At 44.1% G+C, this 10,131-nt stretch overlaps 2 protein-coding genes across 2 annotated transcripts in view; one reads left to right on the top strand and one right to left on the bottom strand.

Moving 5' to 3' along the window:
• The window catches only part of POLR2B (RNA polymerase II subunit B), a 71,298-nt gene extending 69,613 nt beyond the window's left edge, over nt 1-1,685 (top strand). Inside the window, exon 26 of the mRNA XM_037733017.1 lies at nt 1,650-1,685. The gene's annotated coding sequence lies outside the window, so the exon portion shown is untranslated. The remainder of the gene's footprint in view (nt 1-1,649) is intronic.
• IGFBP7 (insulin like growth factor binding protein 7) overlaps nt 1-10,131 on the bottom strand; it is an 87,123-nt gene that overhangs the window by 14,803 nt on the left and 62,189 nt on the right. The window lies entirely within an intron of this gene.

The following is a 10,131-nucleotide window of genomic DNA, read 5'->3' as shown; positions in this document are numbered from 1 at the left end:
CTGACCTCAGGTGATCCACCTGCCTCAGCCTCCCAAAGTGTTGGGATTACAGACGTGAGCCACTGTGCCCGGCTGGGATAAGCTGGGCTTTGTTTTTTAATTTTTATTTTTGTAGAGACAGAGTCTTGATGTTGACCAGGCTGGTCTCAAACTCTTGGGCTCACGCAACCCTCTTACTTCAGTCTTCTAAAGTGCTGGGATTATAGGTGTGAGCAACAGTGCCCAGCCATGAATTCTTTAAAAGCATCTGAACCCAGGAATACTTTGAATGACAGCCACCATCAGGGGATTCAATATTAGGACAAACCATGGGTTCTTCTTTCACTCTGCCAACCCCTGGAATGCCTTAGGTAAATGGTCTGAGTCAACATTTGGATCATTCTAAGAATGTAAATGATTTTGTCAATCCTACCATCAGGCTATGCCTAGAATTCTACGAGACTTCCATACCACAAAAATCTGTTATGATTCACTGAGTCCTGGTGGGGTGATGGAGTGGAGAAGGGTAGAGGATGGGCTGTTAGGACTAGTTTGCTGCACAACATTTACAAAAACACGTGGGTATTTCAAATATCCTTGAACAAATGCTGGGTTTACTAACACAGGAAAAGTTTAACAAACAATATATAAACTGGAAAGTGCTAACCTACAGAATGGACTTTTGGTTTTGATATGCAGTCTCTTGAAAAGTCATATCAGGAAATTATTAGCGTAACATTCAAGCGATCAACAGATCTCTTAGAGTAGGTGAAGGCAGGTTGGCTTCCACCTGACTTCCTGTGTTGGAAGAATCTGCAGGGATTCAACATTCTTCCCAGTACTTTGTTCAGAGCTGATACCCAGGAGGATTCCTATTTACTAAGCTCTCATTGGTTCTTTCCCACTTACCTGGTCTGGAAATTTCCCCAGAATATGCAAAGAGAAAAAACTATTTTTTTTTTTTTTTGAGATGAAGTTTTGCTCTTACCAGGCTTGAGTGCAATGGTGCAATCTTGGCTGGAACTACAGGCGCCCACCACCAAACCTGGCTAATTTTTGTATTTTTTTTTTTAAATTCTTAGCATGTCCTTGAATTATAATTTGTGTATTTTTGGTAGAGACAGCGTTTCACTATGTTGGCCAGGCTGGTCTTGAACCCCTGACCTCAGGTGATCTGCCCACCTCAGTCTCTCTACCTGTAGTCTCATGGGATTACAGGCGTGAGCCACCACACCCAGCTGAAAAACTCTTGATAAAAGCAAATTACAGAAGTTTTAGAGAAAGGTAAATGAAGTTACATGGTGAGAAAGAATAAGCAAGTGACTTAATGAGGACTCACAGGATACCACGAGGACAAGTCTTGTGTAGAAGAGATGCTGAAAATGTTTTCGGTGGATACAATGGCAGCCCCAACAATGCTGCACTCTCCTCCCCGACTCTTAAGAACCATCATCCCACACATTCCATTCATAAGCAATTTCACTGCCAACAATCATCTTGAATTGCCGGTCTGTCCTGCAATTCCATTCCTGACAGTTCTGTTTTATCTCAGGAGAGCACTCTACTCAACGACTCTTTACCAAGTAACTTCTAACTCCTTCCACTCTACCTTTCTTCCAAGAAATCCAAGGCAGATACAGAATTTATTTCTGTTTTTAAGAATAAAGAAATTTTGGCTGGGCGCGGTGGCTCAAGCCTGTAATCCCAGCACTTTGAGAGGCCGAGGCGGGTGGATCACGAGATCAAGAGATCGAGACCATCCTGGTCAACACGGTGAAACCTCGTCTCTACTAAAAATACAAAAAATTAGCTGGGCATGGTGGCGCGTGCCTGTAATCCCAGCTACTCAGGAGGCTGAGGCAGGAGAATTGCCTGAACCCAGGAGGCGGAGGTTGCGGTGAGCCGAGATTGAGCCATTGCACTCCAGCCTGGGTAACAAGAGCGAAACTCCGTCCCCCACCCCAAAAAAAAAAAAAAAAAAAAAAAAAAAAACGCCCCCCCACAACAAAAAAAAAAAAAAAAAAAAAAAAGAATAAAGAAATTTTTAGGTCTCTTTGAGATAATTTTCTCATACGGAAAGCTCAAACTCAGTCCTCAAGGCCACATGAAGGGTAATAACAACATTATCATCTAACTCATACTTAGTGTTTGGATTCCATTTGAAACAAGTCACAGAATTCTTAAATGTATAGGGACAAACATCAGGATAGGTCCAATTATTTGTTTATCCTCGCTTTTGTTCCATTAAGAGCTCCAGGCTGCTCAAACACTTGTCTAGCAAACATCCTGTTAATAGAAAACTGACTGTGCACTGCTTCCCTCTGCCCTGTACCCACCCTGGGCAACTCCAGAAAGCAACCAAACTGTCTGCAGTGCTGCCTGACGTAAAGAGACACCCAACCAAGGTGGACTACCCGTATTTTTCTATCCAGATAACTGCACCCAAACCAGGTTACCGCATTTTCCTTTTACCTTACACACTCAATTAATTCTCATTCAGCCTCTTTAGATCCTTTTCAACCCTCTAAATTCATTTTCTTGCCTCCATTTTTTATAACTCTTGCTCAGCAACCTTAAAGGGTCTCTTCTTTTTGATCATTCTTTGAAGGTAAAGATGAAAGAAGGGAGGGAGGATGATATGGTTTGACTGCCTCCACCCAATCTCAAATTCTAGCTCCCATAATTCCCATGTGGCGTAGGAGGGACCCAGAGGGAGGTAACTGAATCATGGGGACAGGTTTTTCCTGTGCTGTTCTTGTAATAGTAAGTCTCATGAGATCTGATGGTTTTATAAAGGACAGTTCCCCTGCACATGCTCTCTCTAGCCTGCTGCCATGTAAGATGTGACTTTGCTCCTCCTTTGCCTTTCATCATGATTGAGAGGCCTCCCCAGCCACGTGTAACTGTGAGTCTTGATAACTTTGTTACTTTTTCTTTATAAGTTACCCAGTGTTGGGTATGTATTTATTAGCAGGATGAGAACAGACTATTACAGAGGAGGCAGAGGAGAAAGAGAAGAAAGAAAAAACTGAAGAAAGATAGCCATATCCTAAAGGAATATATAGCAAGGAAGAAGAAAGTTCTAAGTTTGGAAGAAAACAAAAATTCACTACTATGAAATATATCCTTGGAACAAAATTACACCTGTTCTCCATAAATTTATATAAAAAAATTAAAAAGCTAAAATTCAATTTAATGAATCAGATCACCTTAAAAGTACTTAGAAGTCTCCTGCAGAATCTCCACCTAAGTCTGCATACTCTTCCTTTGCCACTTTTTTCTCCCCCCCCCCCTTTTTTTTTTTTTAAAGAGACTGGGTCTTTTTCTCTGTCACTCAGGCTGGAGTACAGTGGCATGAACATGGCTCACTGCAGCCTCAATCTCCTGGGACCAAATAATCCTCCCACCTCAGCCTCCTAAGTAGCTAGGACTGTAGGTGTGTGCCACCACACCAGGCTAGTTTTTTTTTTTTTTGTAGAGATGGGGTCTTGCCATGTTGCCCAGGTTGGTCTTCAACTCCTGAACTCCAGCACTCCTTCTGCCTCGGCCTCTCAAAGTGCTGGGATTACAGGTGTGAGCCACCATGCATGGCTTCTCCTTTGCCACTTTCAATTAAGTCTAGACAAAAGACCCATAGGCTACCATATTATTTTAAGAATATTTGGTTATAATCTAGAAATAGGTATGTTCTGAAAAAGTGCTACTGACATAGAAAAGGTAGTTTTATAGATGGATGAATTTAAATTTGGAATATTATGACTTGGTTCAGAAGAGTTTAAGAAGGGCAGTCCTCACAAAACACACAAATATGAGGAAAAGACTTTGACATGAAATTCATTTTGAATTTGACCAGCAATTCATTCCAGCTCATTTTATATAAAGTTGCAGCCGTAAGGACAGAGTTAAAATATGTTATCCTATAAAAAGCACAGCAGGGACAATATTAAAGAAATATGTGAACAATTTCCTAGTCTCTTACAGAGCACAAAGCACTCCCCAGCCATGACCTGAGATGTCCTCATCATGTTACTATATATATAAAAAAAAAAAAAGACAAAGCATTCTTGGGGACAGAACACTTGGCTCTGAGTCCTTGTCTACAATTTGTAGCCAGAAGACCTTCAACAAGCCACTTAACCACTTTTACAAGACGAAGAAACTAAGGAGTGTCTAAGAATATTATCTTTGGGGTTGGAAGTAAGTGAACCTGTCATGAATGTGTCCTAGAACACAGTCATATGGCATCTTTGACATCTAGGAAGGTCTGAAGTTCCACTGCCTGTGTCTGGAGCTCTCATTCTCTGCAAATCAGTTCAGTGCATTTCCTCACCTACCTAAACACAATGTATGTGTCTCAGCATGGTTCACTTCCTCAGGGATTAAAAAAATAGAGCTTATAAAGGTATCACCCTTTACCTAGTTAGCCAATTTCTTTCATCTTAAAGAGCTGTGTAGACGATGTTAGGAGCAGTCATGTTTTAAAGCTAAATAGACTTGAATTAAGCCTGGGAAATGGTCAAAAGTCAAATTTCCCCCAATAATCAATTTCTGTCATCCAATATCATATTGAACTATGTATTTTTTGCTTCATTGCTTTCCTAATTTCCCCATCGTCTCTTCCACTTTTACCAATTCACTCTACTGTGTCACTTCTACCTAAACTCATTCTCTGCTCCCAGCAGTCCTGCTCACCCACTTTTGCATGTTCATTACCCCTTCCAGCACCTTTGCTTATGCCGATGCCCTTGGCTACTTGAAATATCTTCCCTCCTCTTATTTCTTATCTATACCCTATACTTTATTTGACATTCTAAGGCTGAAGTTTCATTTCTCTGACGTTTTCTGAAGCCTGACAGCTTCAGGATCCACCCCTTGTTTCTTCTCTAAAATCCTGTTGGGTTCAGTAAGTCCCACAGAGCATAGTGCCTCATTGTTCTCTAATGCTTTCCTCAGCTGGGCTGACTGAGGATGCCAGTATCCTGTTGGAATTAGAACTGAACCAGGAACCACAGAATCAAATGTTCTTCATATTCCTGGGAAGGAGACAGAGCTCAGGCTGTACGAAGTGGGTATAGGGCAGCAGTAACTTCAGAACAACAAAACATGATCAGCCAAACAGAAGTGAAAAGATAGCCACTGTCTTGAAAATGCACCAGTGTACACATGGCCAAAAGCGTACACCTCACCAAAGTGGTGTTATAGCTCTCTTATTTATCATCTGGCAGATTATTCATCACGATTTTCTTTAATCTTCCACTTGACTTTCTCTTGCCATAAGCAATGTTTCTTGGCTACTAACCACTCGCCAACCAATTAGTTTATGACTGGGAGATGCAAATTAATTTGAACATATATCACTTGAAGCAAATCCCACTGAGATGGATAGGTCTGCTGGAAGAAAAGGATTATCAATCATCCTTACACCAAAAACAAAGGGTTTCTGCATCGTGCTGGGTTATACTATTCACACTATGGCTCTCAATGAGCATTTATTTTATTTATTTATTTTTTCGAGATGGAGTTTCACTCTTTCACCCAGGCTGGAGTGCAGTGGCGTGATCTTGTCTCACTGCATCTTCTACCCTGTGGGTTCAAGTGATTCTCCTGCCTCAGCTTCCTGGGTAGCTGGGATTATAGGCACCCACCACCACGCCTGGCTGATTTTTGTATTTTTAGTAGAGATGGGGTTTTGCCATGTTAGTCAGGCTGGTCTCGAACTCCTGACCTCACGTGATCCACATGCCTCAGCCTCCTAAAGTGCTAGGATTAAAGGCGTGAGCCACCACACCCGGGATTTTTAAAGTTTTTATAGATAAGAGTCTTGCTCTGTCACTCAGGCAGAAGTGCAATGGTGCTACGATCATAGCTCACTGCAGACTCCGAATTCTAGTCTCGCGGATCCTTCTGCCTCAGCCTCCCAAAGAGCTAGGACTACAGGCAAGCAAAACCATGCCTGGCTAGTTAATTTTTTTTTTTGTAGAGACTGGGTCTTGCTTTGCTGCCCAGATTGGTCTCAAACCCTTGGCTTCAAGTGATCCTCCCTCCTCAGCCTCTCAAAGTGCTGGGATTACAGGCATGAGCCACTGTGCTTGGCCTCTTACTTAGTACATAGTAACATGGCTAAGACATTTGAGTATGGGGACTTCTCTGAGTTACAGTAGATTTGCAAACAACACTCATCTTGACTGTGGATGCCGAGTCTGAAAATAGTTCATATGGAGTGTGTGCATTGACACCAAATAAGGGGAAAACCAGGGTTTAAGAAGGATCTCAGATACCGCATATGGAGATAGAGAGTTCAGACAAATTGGCAAAAATCCCTAGATTGAGATGAGATCCTGATAACACATTGAAGGGAACAGGACCAAACAAAAGTACAAAATGGGAAAAGAATAGTAGGAAGGCACTAGGGCCAAGAGGGGGAAGGGGATGAAACAAGTGGAAGCTTCCTGATATTAAATAAGGGGAAGCAGTAACTGTATGGCTAATTAAAGAGCAGAGCCATCTGCCAAGGTAAGTCATTTAGGGAACTTCCAGAGGCAGGGGGATGTAGCAGCTGAACCCTGTTACGGGAATCTGGCACACAGTCTCAGGGGTATTGGCTGCAGACAGCAGGGGAGGAGAAGAAAGTATGACACGTTAAACAGCATAGGCCGGATTGAATCTCAGGCCTTCAGTTTAAGGCAAATTCATCTGGTTATGGGTGCTACTGTTAGTCATTTCCATTTTAGTGTGAATGAAGAACCAATAGTTTATAACAATGGGACCCTGCCAAACACTGTCTGGAGCAAAAGGGGTAAGAACTGCTTCCTCATCTCTAAATATAATCTATTGGGGTGGTGATGGGGAGGTTTAGCACATTTAGATTAAGAACAAAATGCTAGGAGGTAACAGACTATAGTGAGTTTGGAGTGTGGACTTGGAACCAGGAATTCTGCTCTGCCACTCCTGAGTTATGCCACACAGCACAAGTTATTTCACTTCCCCTGGTTGATTCATCTGTGAAATGGAATGGCAGTATCCATGTCATTAGACCATCAAAAGGATCAAACAAGATACAGCAATTAGCACAGTACCTGGCATGGGGGAAACATTCAAGAAGTATGAGCTGTTGCTTTTCATTTCAGAAACTGAACTTTCATCCAGGAAGGTGAAAGGCAGGGATCTGCCTCAGGAGAGGCAGGAAAATGCTGGCTGGCTTAGGAAGATGATTTGTGTGTGGTGCAAGGCACAGCAGAAAGCAGACGAGCTGGGGCCCTACCCTCCAATGTGTCTCTGAAAGTGGGAGTCCCATGATTCAGGTGGCATTTCCCAAGATGATTTTGGAGGTCTCTATAGCAGGATGGGACAAGGCAGAGATTAAGCCTCTAACTCAAGGTCATAGCAATGAGAAGAGAGAGAAGAGGGGAAGGCTTGGGAGATTATTCAGGAAGAACTAACATTACCCAGTAACTGATTGGCTGTGGGGAAGGGGGATATGTCTCAAAGGTTACAGCAGGCGGCTGCAGCATGAACAGAAACCAGGGCATCGGTCTGAGGAAGGTGCTGGATTGAAGAAGGAGAAAGGGCGGATTTGGGGTTAAATTTGCTGGATTTCAGGTATCATTTGGGACAAGAGGAGGCACTGAACCCCAGTGGGGAGACCAGAAGTACCAGGGCAAGCACTGTCTATCTGACATTTTAGCTCTGAGAAGGCTATGTGGGTCCTTGGGGTGGAAGGAAGACAGATTTGGCACTCCCTCTCACTAGTTTCTTCAGGAGGAGTTCCGTCAGCTCGCTGCTGGCCACCTGGCCCGTCCCCACCCTACCCCAGGTAAGGCAGAGAAGTAGACAGCAAGGCCTTGCTTAGCATCCAGGCACGTATGTGCAGGGCCATTCCACTCAAGAGCAGACCATCCAAAACAATGTGGCCCTGGTGACCGCATGCCCAGATCTTGAGTTGAGTTTCCAGGCTGATTGCTAGTTACCTCTGGATTAATAAGACACCCAATTTTGGCTCCAATCTTTGATGCTGAGAATCTCCTTCGGGAGCATGAAATATATTTTTCTCAAGTGGACATAGGACTCAGATGTCTCCCTACGATGACTGTGAATCTTGTGATAGCTCACAATTATAAGTTTCAACTGACCATGGAACATACAAAGTTGCCTCTTGCAATGTGTTGCTTGTAAACAAATCTCTTATTTGACGATGTTTTCTTTTCTTTTTTTTTTTTTTTACTGTTGTATTGAGGTTTTTTTCCCCAAGTATTTTCTACCCCCCCACCCCTGAAATGAAGTCTAGTTCTGTTGCCCAGGCTGAAGTGCAGTGGGGTGATCTCGGCTCACAGCAGCCCTGCCTCCCATGTTCAAGCAATTCTCCTGCCTCAGCCTCCCGAGTAGCTGATATTACAGGCACATGCCACCACACCCAGCTAATTTTTGTATTTTTAGCAGAGATGGGGATTTCATCATGTTGGCCAGGCTGGTCTTGAACTCCTGATCTCAGGTGATCTGCCCGCATTGGCCTCCCAAAGTGGTGGGATTATGGCGTGAGCCACTGCACCCAGCCCTTGGTGATGTTTTCTTATTCTTGTCTTCTTCCTTGTATGGGACTAGCATTAAAAAAAAGTGGGATACCGACAAAGGGTCTGACTTCAGGGTGTGGTTTTCACCCACAGTGGTTCTGGTACTCGTGGTCTGGTGTCATTCTTGAAGGGACCCTGTTACTGCCATAAAGTAAATCCATGAAGGACATGCAACCATGTTAGGTGTGCAGGGGGTGAGCTCACTCTGTAACCATGTGATGGATGAGGTAACACGGGCTGTGTCAGCAACACTGCCAAGGGATGAGCTAATCTATTCAGCAGGGCTCCCTAAGGAGCTGGAATACCTACACTATCATCCTCAGCAGACTGACTGAGGTCCACACAAGCTGAAGCAGCAGGCTAGGTTTTTAATTGGTTTGGGCACATGGAAGAACTGACTTTATAGAGAGTGCCTTCCTGAGAGGAAACTCCCTCGTGATGTTAACATAGCCTTGGAAACATATTTTTCCACATCTCATGGGCCAGTCCTGTCTGGACTATGACTCACCTTAAATCCAAGGTACTAAATGTTTTTGCTAGCACTTTCCTATTCTGCAAGCACTGAGTTGGTGGGAAGTTTCCATAGGAAACTTATTGCTAACTATGTGGATGGTTACATCTGATTCTGGGATTCCTTGAAGCCTAGCTAGTGAGTTTCCCTAGGACATTTCTCCCCAGCTTTTTTTTTTTTTTTTTTTTATGGAGTCTTGCTCTGTCACCCAGGCTGGAGTGCAACGGTGCATTCTCGGCTTACTGCAACCTCTGCCTCCTGGGTTTAAGCGATTCTCCTGCCTCAGCCTCCTGAGTAGCTGGCATTACAGATATGTGCCACCACGCCCAGCTGATTTTTGTATGTTTAGTAGAAAAGGAGTTTCACCATGTTGGTCAGGCTGGTTTTGAACTCCTGACCTTGCGATCTGCCTGCCTCGGCCTCTCAAAGTGTTGGGATTACAGGCATGAGCCACCATACCTGGTCTCTCTTCTTTTTTTGAGATTGGGTCTTGCTACATTGCCCAGGCTGGTCTTGGACTCCTGGGCTCAAGCCATCCTTCTGCCTCAGCCTCCTGCGTGGCTGAGACTACAGGTGAGCAGTTACCAAGACTGGCTAGAACACTTCATTTTGGCGTCCCTGCCCACTCCCAGTCCCTGACATACTAACCCAGTGCCTGGTATCCTCAGACATCAGGAAGGGTATCTTGAACTGACCTACCTGTAAATGGGGGCTCACCCATCCTCAAAGCTTAGTCTCTAGCCATAGGCCCTGTGCTGACTAACAAGAATTGCAGTCTGCTTAGAATAGATGTGCTTGGCTGGGCACTGTGGTTCAGGCTGTAATCCCAGCACTTTGGGAGGCCAAGGTGGGCGGATCATGAGGTCAGGAGATTGAGACCATCTTGGCTAACACGGTGAAACTCCATCTCTAGTAAAAATACAAAAAATTAGCCGAGTGTGGTAGCATGCACTTGTAGTCCCAGCTACTTGGGAGGCTGAGGCAGGAGAATCACTTGAACTCAGGAGGCAGAGGTTGGAGTGAGCTGAGATAGTGCCAATGCACTCCAGCCTGGGAGCCAGAATGAGACTCCAT

Source organism: Cebus imitator, unplaced genomic scaffold (assembly GCF_001604975.1).
Source record: "Cebus imitator isolate Cc_AM_T3 unplaced genomic scaffold, Cebus_imitator-1.0 Scaffold490, whole genome shotgun sequence".
In the NCBI taxonomy this organism is placed as follows: domain Eukaryota; kingdom Metazoa; phylum Chordata; class Mammalia; order Primates; family Cebidae; genus Cebus; species Cebus imitator.
This window is presented reverse-complemented; position numbering and strand designations above follow the sequence as displayed.